Here is a 13,430-nt window from a genome sequence, read left to right as displayed (position 1 = left end):
AAAAGGCAATTAAACATCTCTTAAAGTGTTTCTGAATGAAATGTTTTGCCAAACTGTGGACAAGACACATTTTCAAGGGTTTGTCTTGGCCTAGAGTTGCATTGTCGCCATAGAAATTTGAATGGCCACCATTGATAACTGAATAAATTGTACTTGTCAGAATAGTTTTAATACAGCAAACATCTTACTCTTATTTGAGTAGATCTTTAGAGAAAAAATATTATTTTTACTCTGCATTCACTGCACTACATTTTTTATTTAAAATTCATGCAATCCTGATGCATTAATAGGCAGGTTGTCAGCTGGTCCCAGGTCTGCTGGCACTCTGTAATCCTAATGCACAGTTATCAAGCTGTGCTTGAAAAGTTATCAGTCATGTCCACCTGAAAATAAAAAGTAGTTTTTTTTTTCATGTGCAAAGGATGGAAGTTGTTGGGAGTGCATACAAGCAACTCACATTATGAGTTGCACGTGATGAAAGTCATGCAAGTTGGATCTGCCTGGTGAATTTGAACCCAGTCCTAATTTGTTTGCTGATTTTGGTTTTCATTGACTGCTGTTATGTAATTTTGTTCTCAACGACTTACACAGTAAATATTTTGCACTTTGAACTATTTTGTTCTGAATTGTTCCAGTTATTTTTTGGAGCAGTGGTAAACACGGTAAACATTATACATGCAAAACGTTTATCATGCTAATGTTAGCATTTAGCTCAAAGCACCACTGTGCCTCAGCCTCACAGCAGTTAGTGTGGCTGGACTCCCAGTTTTGTTAAAAAAAGAAATGTGCTTGAAATTCTTTCTTGATCAACAGCTGAATAATCTTTTGTTTCATTTCAATGTGGTTTCTGCCCTCATTATTGCTCAAAGCAAAGGTATTAGGCATTAATCCATGAAAGAGTGCCACACCTGAAAGTAAAAACCCTCAATAGCTTTATTTTCATTCACTGCTTAACTTATTATTTTATAAACCTGCCAACATAGCCACCTTTAAAATGATGTGATACAACATACTGTATAAAAGAAAAGAGTAATAAAGCATCGCCACTTTAAAGGTATTTAGCTGACACAATAACAAGTTAAACTCTAAGATCACCAACATTATACTCAACCAGCACCAGCCTAAACCCTGTGCAGATGAGGCATGTGTCCATAAAAGCTCTGGTTTTGACTTAGGGTAGCATAAAATGTCTGGGTGTCAGCTGCTGTTTCTCTTTTAGCTGCGCCAGATTCCTATCCTCCCCACACCCAGCTGGGGATACAAAAGTCCATCAAGAGTTGTGTAATTAGCTGGAGTTTAATTAAAGGACAATTTGAAAAAAGAAAGGCAGACAAAAAGGCAAATTAAAGAGAGCTGTAAAGCAGAAAATGAAATGCTTAACAAGCTCAGTATCACCATTCAGAGACGTAAATTACACCGAGAACCTTTGCACTGAGCCTGTTTACAATTTTGCGGGTTTAGTGTTACCATTACTATAAAGCTGTGATTCTATAATTGAAACATAACACAGCAAACATTTTACTGCATGTCAAAATATTACTGCATCACACTCATTTTAAGCTTGTACTCTAGGCTGTATTACTCCTTAAACATTTTATATATAAAAAATTAGAATCTTTTTCTACATAAATCTCATTGTGATACTTCTGTGGGTTTGACCCTGCATGCATTATTTAGTGATAAAAGCAAAACAAGAATTCAAATATTTGCTTATATTTCGTTATCTTTATGGTGTATCATGACCTACCAATACAATATATTAATTAGGGAATTTGGTGAGTGATGTAGTTTCCATAAGTTAAGTGTTGTCCAGACAGAGAAAATTTCTCATGCTGTTACTCCAACACCTCTGTTAACTCAGTGATAATTAAGTAAGAAACAGGAGCCTGTGTTTACCCTCAGTGCAGCTAATTCCCCTGAAGGGAGTCCGAAAGCCACAAGCTGTTCTGCTCCATGTCATCACTGGACTTATTGCAAACTGGTGGTTCCTGTGCTAACACACAGCGTAGCGTAGAAAAACATAAATCTATTCTGACAAAATAATTGATGCCATGAAAGTAAAACCTCACTATCTGAATATTATTGAAGCTGATCCCCAGTGCTTTACAGATGAGTTTTGTTTAAAGGTACAATGTGTAAGAATTGAGACTACTCTCCACCTGTCGAATTCATACGTACTCCAAAAAAAATAGTGGGCAACATATCACATATCAGGTCCTGCTAACTGCCCTCAGCTAGTTAGCTCAGTGAGCTACTTAGTAGTCCTATTCAGGGTTGGGATGTAATGGATTACATTCCGTTTTCCAAATATAATCAAGGATAAGGATTCCGTTAAAAGCAAAAGTTTAACAAAGACATACCTTTGCTATTACCACGGACATCGAGTGATGTTTATTTGCACTTTATTTCTGTTTGATCCAGATAAAAGCAGCTGTAGACGTAAAGAGACTGGGAGATACAGCTTTGCTTCGCGCGTGGACGGCAATTACATTTCGGTGGACGATCATTTTTCAGCACGACACCTGTATGCTCTTCTGTCCAGTCTTTCTGGCCACGTAAAATCTGATTTCAGGTCTGTTAACACTTTAGACGGGGACAGGCCACCAAAACCGGGGGCTGTCCCCAAAAAACGGGGACATGGGTCACCCTAAGCTAGTTAGCAGCAGTCAGCTGACTTGCTACAGCAGCAAGTAAAGCTATCTCTAACTCCCTAAATCACAGAGTTGAGGCAGAGCAGCCGGGAACATCAGAGAGAAAATCAGAAAATATTTTTCATCAAATGATCCAGTTTCAGCAAAATCAGTAAATGAAGTTGTGCTTTCATTCAGTAATCAGTGGTGCCTGGTCCCAAAACACTATTTTTCAGCAGCTTCATAAAAATTAAGAAAGTTTTTCATTGGACACCAAATTAAACCAGGCCCCCAGTGCAGAATTATTCATCAACATTTTAAAATCGTTTTCCAGGAAATGACACACTCTAAAATGTCATGAAGAATACTTACAAAGCAACATTTTATGTCATTGATGGGCAAGATCCTGCCATGTGAGGTATAGGCCCAGTGCAATCATCATATAATCATATCATATAAAAACATTTAAACATCGATTTTGATTTCATAGGAATGGGATAATTTATAACTGTATGTTTCACTAAAAATAAACTGAGCAGAGAACGCATCTTTGAAAGTCTGGAAAGAGGACCAGAACAACATGTAACTCGATGAATTAAAGAATTATTTTGACCAAACTCGGAGCTGGTGATTGTTGGAAAGACTGGAAAGACTAACTAAGAAAGTTTTGGTGAGTTTTTTTTGTTTCTGTTGAGTTTGAATGAAGTGTGTTTTACAATAAGCTAACAAGGCAATTGGTTCAGTGAAAGAAAGAAACTTGTATTGTTGTAAGTTGCATTTTATGTTTAATAAGGAAACTGTGGGTACAAATATTTCCTTCCTTGACATTTTCTGAGTTTATTTTGTTTATTTATAAGACTAATAAGCTAAGAGAGCATATGGCACACATCTCCCAGCTGAGGCCACTTGGGGTACAAATTGATGTTATGAGACAAGACAGACTGGAGCTAGCTGATTACACAACACAATACATAGACATCTTTTACATAACATCATAATGTTTTGAAAACGTTTTGAAAACAAATTCTGGCCATATTGTACACATTGTACCTTTAAGAGAACTTGATCTGTATTTTTTTACGGTGTGTAAGTGTACGGCAATATTTCCATTCTGCAAATAATTCACAGTTTTGGAAAGACCCTCTTGACATGCCAATTTTGGAAATGATTGAAACATTCCTAATGAGTTTCAGATAGCCACCATGATTCAAAGATGTAGCTGACATTTGACATTAAAAAAAGCTAAACTGAAAGAATGAACCCTGTCATTGGTAGGTTAAATGAAAAAATATGACTGTTTTAATATAATTCAGTCACTGTGGAGATGTTGGCAATTTTCATGCAGTTTTAGTTGTGGAATTTCGCAACCTATTAAAAAGTGGTGAAAATGTGAGACAGAACCACCCAACCATGAAAACATGTGCCATGGGGACATGCATCCAAAATTACAATATTCAATTCTCCTGATGTTTTTCAGAGCATATAATATGTGACCTGTAAAAATCAGCTTGGCAGACGTTTAAGGTGGAATTGTAGGACCCCCCCCCCAATTAAATGAATTTAGAGGATCACAACTTTCAGCAAATGATAAAAACATGATTACCATCTGCGCGTTTGAGGAGCTCTTTTTCTGCCAAGGCTTTTGATGAGGCTGCAGAGTTATCCAACAGCTTTAGCAGATGTTGTGGTATACTGAGCTGAAAAGCAGCTCTCCGACAGTTCAGTCCTGTTGAGAGATTGTTTTCAACTGGTACACTTTGAATCTAAGAAGAGGTTAACTGGGAGCTGTGGCAGTGACAGCAGCACCGTTCAGATCGTTTACAGTCTCAGCACCTTGTTCTGTGCTCTCTGAAAAAGCCTTTGAATAGCATCTGTAAGGACCACACTCACCCCCTCAGATGACACACACATGCATTGAAAGCTTGGACACTCAAGAGGAGGCAGGGATTACATGTGGCAGGATTACAGAAATACGGATAGGATACAGAAATTATTTTTTTTGCCTAATTCCAGTGGTTGTGATTTCTTTAAGGGTACAAGAAATATACATTTTTGCACCTTCAAATGACAAATACAATTACAAAAATGATTGTTAATAATGATTTCTAAGTAAAATGAATGCTGAAGTAACAATGAATAATCACATTATCCCACAAAACTGGACAAATTCAATGAAATCTTTAGTAATGTGCAGCACATTACACTGTGAAAGTGACATTTACAACCTACCACACTCAGCAGGGTGGCAGTAAGTTGAATGAAGCAACGCATCAGCTTTTTCTCAAACGACACACTTTCTTTGGTGTAAAATAAGAAAAAGCCGTTGAGTCTGGAACTGCTCCTTCAAAGCAGCCTCTTTTACGGAGAAGCTGGCATGACCTTGTTTCCTAGGGAGTAAAAGATACAGAAAGCTGGAGGGGCTGGGCGAGGAAGAGGAGGGGTGAAGGAAGGAGGATGTGTGTGTGTGTGTTGGGGGGCAATGTGGAAGAGGTGGGGCAACTTCAAAACCCACATCAAAAGGAATAAATAATTGTTTCTGCTGGTTTTGTTGTTGTGATACGGATCGGCGAAGCAGCAAGTGGCGAGCAGGAAGCTTTGATTTGAGGCAGCCTTCCTGGAGAGGGCTCCTTCTGTCAGCAGCTGAGCAGAGAGAAGCGAGGCCCACTGATTAAAGTCCTGTTTGTTTTAATCTTCTCTTTATCCCGGGGGGAGGCCCACAGAGAGGGAGAGATCCTGCTGAGGGGGGGTGGGACGAAGCTCTTCTCTAGGGACCAGTCTTGAGAAGGAGGCAACGTTTGCAGCATCCAGACGCAGGGTGCAGAGAACGAGTTTCGGGTCAAAGGGAAATTGCAGATTATTGGGATGATAATCATGTATTCAGTAAACCCACAACTCAATTTCCCTTAAAACTGGATTAGTTTGAGTGGGAAGTTCAGGAACGTAAATTAAAAACTCTTTACTGACGTTTCAACATTCTCCACCACTCCGTTTTCTGGTGACCACCTCCCGATGCTATGTCCTACATCAAACTAGGTCCAATTACATAAGCATGATACATTTTGACAGTAAACCTGTACTAGTTGATTTCTTTTACTTATTGGGAGCGGTGCAAACATAACATTGACATTATCACATTTTAAAGTTGGTTCAGAGAACATGTTAGCAAACTGTTGCCTACTGCATGTACACATCAAACAGACATGGAACATCATTAGCATTCCTCCAACTCCGGAGGGAAATATCTGGCACTTTAGCTGCTAAATACTCTATGTTCCCCAGCTAATCGCTTACATTGTATGTCTGGTATTTGGTGCTAGGAAGGTAGTTGTTGCCTGCTGTAGATGGAAACAACACTGATGAGAGACGTAATGGAAAGTGCAGAGTTGGGGGGGGTAAGTCACTGAGTTTGTCACTACGTGCGACCCAAATCACATTATACTCTGTCATGTGATCCCTTGTTGATATAACAAAACTAAGAGTCTACAGCAACGCTAGCAGCTCCGTGAGGCTGTAAAATGGATGTATATTAAGAGCGGGATAGGGCGACGCAACTCTGCCTTGATGCCAATTTGTCCCTGTGGCCAATTGTGGTACTGTAATGAGCAAAATCCCAAGTGGCCCAGAAAGCATAGACAACCAGTAGACCACTATTATAAAAGAGACATCTGTGAAACTGTTACAGGAAACCTCTAACTGCAAACAATGTCAGTTATTACTCTTATATTGTAAATTTCAGTCCATGAAGGTTTTCATATTTGTAAAACTTTCCCACGGCCTAAAAGCAATTTCAGTCCAGTGGGCTGCACAACACTGAATCTTATGCCCTATGTGATCTTTGCCATCGTGGAGTTTTTTGTCAAGAACCAAAGTATTGGACTGTGGCACTTCACACATACAGGCATCTAGTCACACCTCCTGCACTTCACCCATCTCTAGAGATCCTCCCACCCCTGCCACCATATGTGACAAAAGGGCAAGAGCAGTCACCCCACCTGGATTTGAACCTGGGTCTACAGGGTACTAAACATGCAACTTGACCACAACGCCGAAGAGCCAGGGTCTCTTGCTTCCCGTTGGTATGGCAGTCACAGCACATATTCAACCGTAGTGACGGTAGTTTGTCAAATGGACAGTTTAAAATTATGACCTGATCGCACTAGATAAAAAGTCATAATTGTGATAACAATTTAGCCAAATTATATTGCACTCCAAAAGTTTCTGAGACATTTCATTTACCGCCACAAATCATTTAATTTCAAATCAACCTTATGGTGGCACTAGAAGAAAAATTGAGGGGTCACTAAAATCATTAGGATTCATTCTCTGGACACCATGGATATATGTACCAAAGTTCACGGTAATCCATCTAACTTCACTAAACTAAAAATGTCAGCCTCATGTTGGAGCTGGAGGAAAGGTTTGAGTAAAGTCCGTGTCAAATTCATCCTCTGAGAAGTATACATTTTTACACAAAATGTTTTCCATCCATCCAGTAGTTGAGCTATTTCAGTTTGAACCAAAGTGGTGGACGGACCGAACGACCGAACAACATTGCAATCCCTAGAGCCACACCGCCAGCTTGGCTAAAAATATTGATTAGAGCTGTTTTAAAGATAAAGCCCTGCTGGCCTCAACTTCAGTCTTTGTGATCTTTTTTCTTTGTTCAGTCTTTTGTCAGTGCAATGCCTTCCTTGAAGTCTTGGCAGAAAAGTTTAATCTCTAAAAATCCTGTGCTAGATTAATGTTTATATGGCACTAACACTGCAGGGGATAGCAGCAACTCGGGCCACTTATCTTAAAAAAACCCAGCTGTTAAGATTAAAATGATCACTATATGACATATGACACATTCATGGGTAGCTGTTTGGATAAAAGTGATCATAAAATGCCTTATGATACGGTATATCACTAACTCGACTTCTTCCCTCTCTCCTTCTGTCGCTTTCAGCAGGTGCTTCTGGCTCCTGAGCAATAGAGTCTGGATCTATGGTTGCAAGCCACCTACCGCCCCCCTGTTCCTGCTCAACACAAGGGTAGTTTTAAAAATGGATTTTAAAAAACCAAAACGATCTCCGTCCACACAAGTAAATACGGTGAAATGCACAGTACATGTGTATAAGTGTTATTTGCACAGTACAAAATATTCTAATAAAAATACCAAAACAAAAACACTGTCAGCAGCATCATGTTTTTGCTTTGCATGATTTATAAGACCCAAGGAAGGAAGACACTCACATAAGGAAGCCAAATGTGAGAATCTGCGTTGTTGTTTTTAGAGTCCTCCGTTTTAGGTCTTCGGATTCGCCATTTTAGCCTGAACGAGAGGTGCAAATGTAGCAAAAGGTCTGTGTTTTAGAATGAAAATGTAGTACTGTGGATGTAGCCTAGGTTCTGCTCGAGGTTTCTACCTGTTAAAAGGCAGTATTTCCTTGCAATTGTTGCAAAGTGCTTGCTCATGCTGGGAACTGTTCTATCTGTAAATACTATTACAAAATGTACGACCTGCTCTATATGAAAAGTGAAATGAGATAACTTCTGTTATGAATTGGCGCTAAATAAAATAGAATACCAATAGTAATACAATTTAATTTAATTTAAATTAATTATATTAGCAGTTGCCTGCAAACCTTTTCTGCTTACTGATTTAAAGATTACATGTACTTCTTATGCTCATGAAGAAATGAGGTGTAAATAGGACCCCTGCTGACAGCTTCTGTAGAAAATAGCAGATTTTAAAGGTTCACATTGACATGGGTCAAAAGTCACATAGTGTAAGACAGCAGAGACATATACAAACACACCCAAATATTAACACAAGCACACACATACTCGCATGATGGCAACATGATGAGAGGAGACACATGACATGAGAGGTAGAGTAGGCTAGCCCAACACTGCATGGGAGGAGCTGCGCACAATAGTTAACATTTATTTTGCAGTCCGTTAATTGCATTCAAGTCCAATTAAGGAATCAAAATAACACATTTCAGTAACTGGTGATTTTGGATAAACGGAACAGTACAGAAGATTTGCCCAAGCCGATTGTTTGACTGACCTGAGATCACACCAGGCTTTACCTCCCAGGCTTGAAATAATTTATTATTAAATAAATTTTGAAAAATAAACTGTAACGTTGAAATATTCCCTGCCACCAGACCTTCGCCCAGAAAAAACTGAATATTTGCACTGTGATATCATCTGTGACGTTCCCACTGATTTGCATCAACTGATATATGCGACACTTTCTCTTTGATTCTGACAGAAATCCAGTGTTGGCAAAAGTGTCATCAGAATTGCTGAAAGAATGAAATAGGCTTGCTGAAGCACGCATTGCTTGGAGCCCTTTATGCAGTTATTCAAACAAAGTAGTCTCATTGGATTTTATCGACATATGACGAAACAATGGAAGGCAGCGTTTTCCATCCCTGACAGTAAACAGCGGCTTCGTCCACAGGCCTGTCAGTGTTAGAGACATAGCTCGTTAAGAGATGACATCAAACGCTTATGGAGACTGATGATTTAAATATTGAATCGACTGTCGGCGGCACGCTGACAGAGGAGAGCTGGTATGTGCTGACACTAAGACAGATGTATATTTTAGCAGCCGTTTCCCAGCTAAACTGCCTAATGGCCTTGGGGATGAGACAGATGAAAGTCAGACCTGCAGATTTACTGGGGTTTGTTGTACTGTAAGTGGCAAAGACCCACATCACCCTCCCCCCCTCAACCTTCCTCTGTCTCTGCCCCCGGTCCCCCTTACATGCTGCCTCACTCTCAGTAGGATCAGAGGAGAGGTTCCCAAAATGGAGGCCCCTCGCCAGGCCCCAGGCAGCAGGGACACTAACAAGCTCTAATGATCTCCAGCCAGGCCTGTCTATCTGCTCTTCCTCCACTCACTCCAACCACAACCTGCAGAACAGGCCTCTGAGCAGGCAGACAGCCTTACTGAACCCACTGTCAACAGTGCTGTATGTACTGTCTCCTGTACAGCTACTTTCAGTTTAGGATCAAGATGAGACAACCTCTGTGGGGACTGGATGGCCGTTTATTTATGGTACACACTCCACAAGAATGTGCACTGATGAATGTATAGGGACCGGGGTAAATTAACGTTTGGTATGATTAAAAACTCAATGTCCCCCTTTTCTTTCTGCACTTCTGGTCTGCAGGCTTTTTGGATGTCTATTCTCCAAGGGGAGACCAGATGTGAGGCACTGAAGGAACTGAAGATAATTGCAGACGTGTTTTGGTCTGCTTCGTATCTTAATGGATTCAAGTGTTTCTCTCTAAGACCAAAAAGGAAAAGAGAATGCTGCTCTCCCACATCACCATGACTCAAAGTCCAGGAGCTATGAGGGCAGGTTGTAACTGCGTTGATCCTAGACTGTTGGCCGTTAACCAACTCCAACCAATTCCTGGTCTCAGTCCCACAGAGCTAAAAAGATAGGGCTCTTTTATAGACCTTTCTTTTTGCACCGACTGAGAGAAATCCACAGTAAAAAATGCTAATTCAGTAAGAAAAGTTTTAATCAAGGGGGCTTAAAAAAGTCACCCCATTATCTTTATCTTTACGAACACAAAAGGTAATGGAAATGACATGACGTGGTGCAGGCATTTAAATTAGTAAAGAGCAAAACTATAGATGGTTTGGTTGAAGATGGTGATAGATATAATAAGTGGTCATTTCCTACCTTCTCCCATGTTTTCTTTCCACTGTAAGTGGCCTTAGTAAGTTGGTAAAAGTATCATTCTGGTGGGAGGTGCAAATAATCAGGACGTCATAGGGGGCTTTCACACCTACCTTGTTTGGTCCGGACTTTTCTGTTTGATCCAAACTAAAATTATAGGTGTGAAACCTTCCCCGGACCACGGTCTGGACCAAACAGACAAAAATAAGTAGTCTTGGTCAGATCAAACTGAACCGTGGTTCGGTTCTAGTGTGAAAGCATTTTTTGTATTGCAGACCATTTACAGGAAGTTCAATGGTTCCCGTGTAAACCGGAAACAAACAAATGCATGGAGAAATGCACTGAAATAGGGACACAATTATAAATCTCCCATGACAGCTCATCTTTTAAAACAGACCGCCACTATGGAAGCAAATTGCCACTCACCTCTTTGGTCTCTCCTGAAACGGAGGTACAGAAGGATTTCTTTATGTCTTCTCCTCCGTTCGTGCCGTTGGAAATGATAATGTTGTTTTTTAATACACATTTGTGATAATGTTCGCACAACGAGAATGTTCATTTGGAGAATTTGAACCAGCCTCGAGTTAAGTTGGTGCAGCAGGCAGTAATGCCATAACAATAACGATATTGTGGCAATGATATGCATCTGTTTTTCCGTCATTCATTCATTCTTGTCAAAGCTAACCGCGGAACTGTTTACAAACCAATCAATGTCACATATTGGGAGACACGCAGCCCACATAGATGATGACGACAGGAGGCAAGTATGTCATGTAAAACCAAACCAAACTATTCAAATGTATCAAAATGTTAAACATGGACCAAAACATGGACTTTGGTTCTAACGTTGGTGAAAACGTTCATGGAGTGAGTTACTATCAACAGCTAGCTTAGCTGTTGTAACTGCACAAAGCTCTCCAGGTCAAGTCCCAACCTCAGCTGTTCGGATTCATTCATAACTCGAAACAAAACTAAGTGACTCCTGAACGTAAGCTACATTAGCAAGCCAGCTAAGAATACACAACATGGGAATAAAACAGCTATGGAATTACCGGGAGCCGCATTTCACGCCTTTAGGTAGAGGCTTACCACCTCCTCCCACCTCAAACATGCATGTACCAGGAAGTCTTACTGAACGCAGAGAGACCAAACTGATATTAACCCACTCTCTAACTCCCAATAAAAACACATGAACAAGCCAACCGCCAAATGTCAAAGTAATGGAGTGTTACTAGGATTAGTAACTGTGATGTAATATCTGAATTTCAAATTGGAATTCCTTAGACTACTAGTTGTTGAAAATAGAAAAAAATACTGCCCACAATACTGCCCTACACTGTTTCACAAATAACTGCCTTATTAAAGACGTCATATTATTGCCCATTTTCAGGCTAAAAATTTTATTAAGGAGTTTTACCAGAATAGGTTTAAATGGTTTAATTTTCAAAAACATAATATTTCTGTCATACTGCACAGTGCTGCAGCATCACTTTTCACCCTGTGTTGAACGCTTCGTTTTAGCGACGGAGTGAAGCATTCAACTTCTGTTTAATCTTTGTTGGGAGTTGCACATACGCAGAACCTAGTTAAGGTCTAGTAGCCAATCAAAAGCAGAGTAGGGCGGGTCCTGACAAGCAAGGCTTCAGTTCAGCTGCACATGTTCCCCAACCAGCTTCACAACCTAGACGGGTGCATGAGTTTCAGAGTGGTTTCAGAGAGTTTTTGAGACTGTGCAAAACTAGCCGCTTGGCGTATGATCAGTGGCGAATTGACTGGCAGAGGGGCCGACCATTTATTCTGGGGTTGGGCCGGTCAGATTAATAATATCAATGTTTCCCACACATAGGCTTTACATACGCGGGCCGCCCATCTAAATTAACTTCCAAATAGGCTATTTGGCCCATTTTAGCATTTTGTACAGAAACAAAAGACGCGGACATGGCAGATGAACTGAAGGTAAAGAGAGCAGATTCAAGTGGCCAAATAAAGGTGGAGAATGAAGTAGAATAAAAATGGTTAAATAAGAAATAACCTAAGCCACTAGAAATAGACATATACTGTCATTCTGTGGGAAACAGAATATATATATATATATATATATATATATATATATATATATATATATATATAAATAACTTGTTTTTACAGGCCGATGGTGCAGAGGACAGGGTTTTAATGCTTGCACAAGTTAAGTTGAATTTCTGTCCCAGTCCGCCCCTGCTTATGATGCTTGTCACTGTGGGAGGAAAAACCCTCAGACTGGGCCAGATGCATAACACTCTCTGTCACTCTCACACTTCATCTCACTCTCAACTCAGACTTAGATGAACTATTGTCCTCTCAATACAATTGGTATTCTTTTCAATGACACACAGATTCCATTAAAGTTCAAATTAACTCAAGTTTAGTAATAACTTCAAGCAAAAACGAATAAAATGAATACATGTGTTTCCGAGCTGGTCCCGGAAGAAGACTCCTCAAACTCCGTATTACATTGTTTGATATATCCTATCTCGCTCCTTCTCTTGTGGGTCTTAAGACCCACCTACAGCTCCTACAGCTCCACACATAATCAATATTAAAACATAGGTAGTGTATTCTACCCTATAACGCTTCTAAAATAATAAAACTGAAATGTGACACTGATCAATAAGACATCATCTTGATATTAGCGGATATTATCAGAGTCCACTTGCAAAGGCCCATTGTTTTCATGTGTCTAGTCTTATATTTTATCAGGCCTGAGTGCAGGTGCTAGCAACAATTTATTAAAATTAGCAACGCTGTTCGACTGGCTGGCTGTGTGTGTTTTTGTGTTTTTCCTACAAAAATGTGAACGCCGCAGCCTGAGAGCAACAAGCTGAGCGAGAAGACTGCACCTAAAGTTCACTATATCTTTCAATAAACATCTTAAACATTATCATCTTTAACAACTTAAACATTACCCTAGTATTTAGTAGTTATCAAGCTAGGCATTTGGAATATTCAAACATTATGGCTAATCACTTTCTTTTCAGCGCTGTTTAAGTCTCAACCAACTCCTAAGATAAATATCAGGATTTTTGCTGGACCAGTTGTGGGAAAATGCAGCTTCTTTTGGATTCCACTGATC

The sequence above is a fragment of the Micropterus salmoides genome, unplaced genomic scaffold (genome assembly GCF_014851395.1).
Source record: "Micropterus salmoides isolate LMB-PRFRI ecotype aquatic unplaced genomic scaffold, ASM1485139v1 Ms_hic_scaffold_6, whole genome shotgun sequence".
Lineage (NCBI taxonomy): Eukaryota > Metazoa > Chordata > Actinopteri > Centrarchiformes > Centrarchidae > Micropterus > Micropterus salmoides.
The sequence above is the reverse complement of the archived record's forward strand: the minus strand, read 5'-3'. Positions refer to the sequence as shown.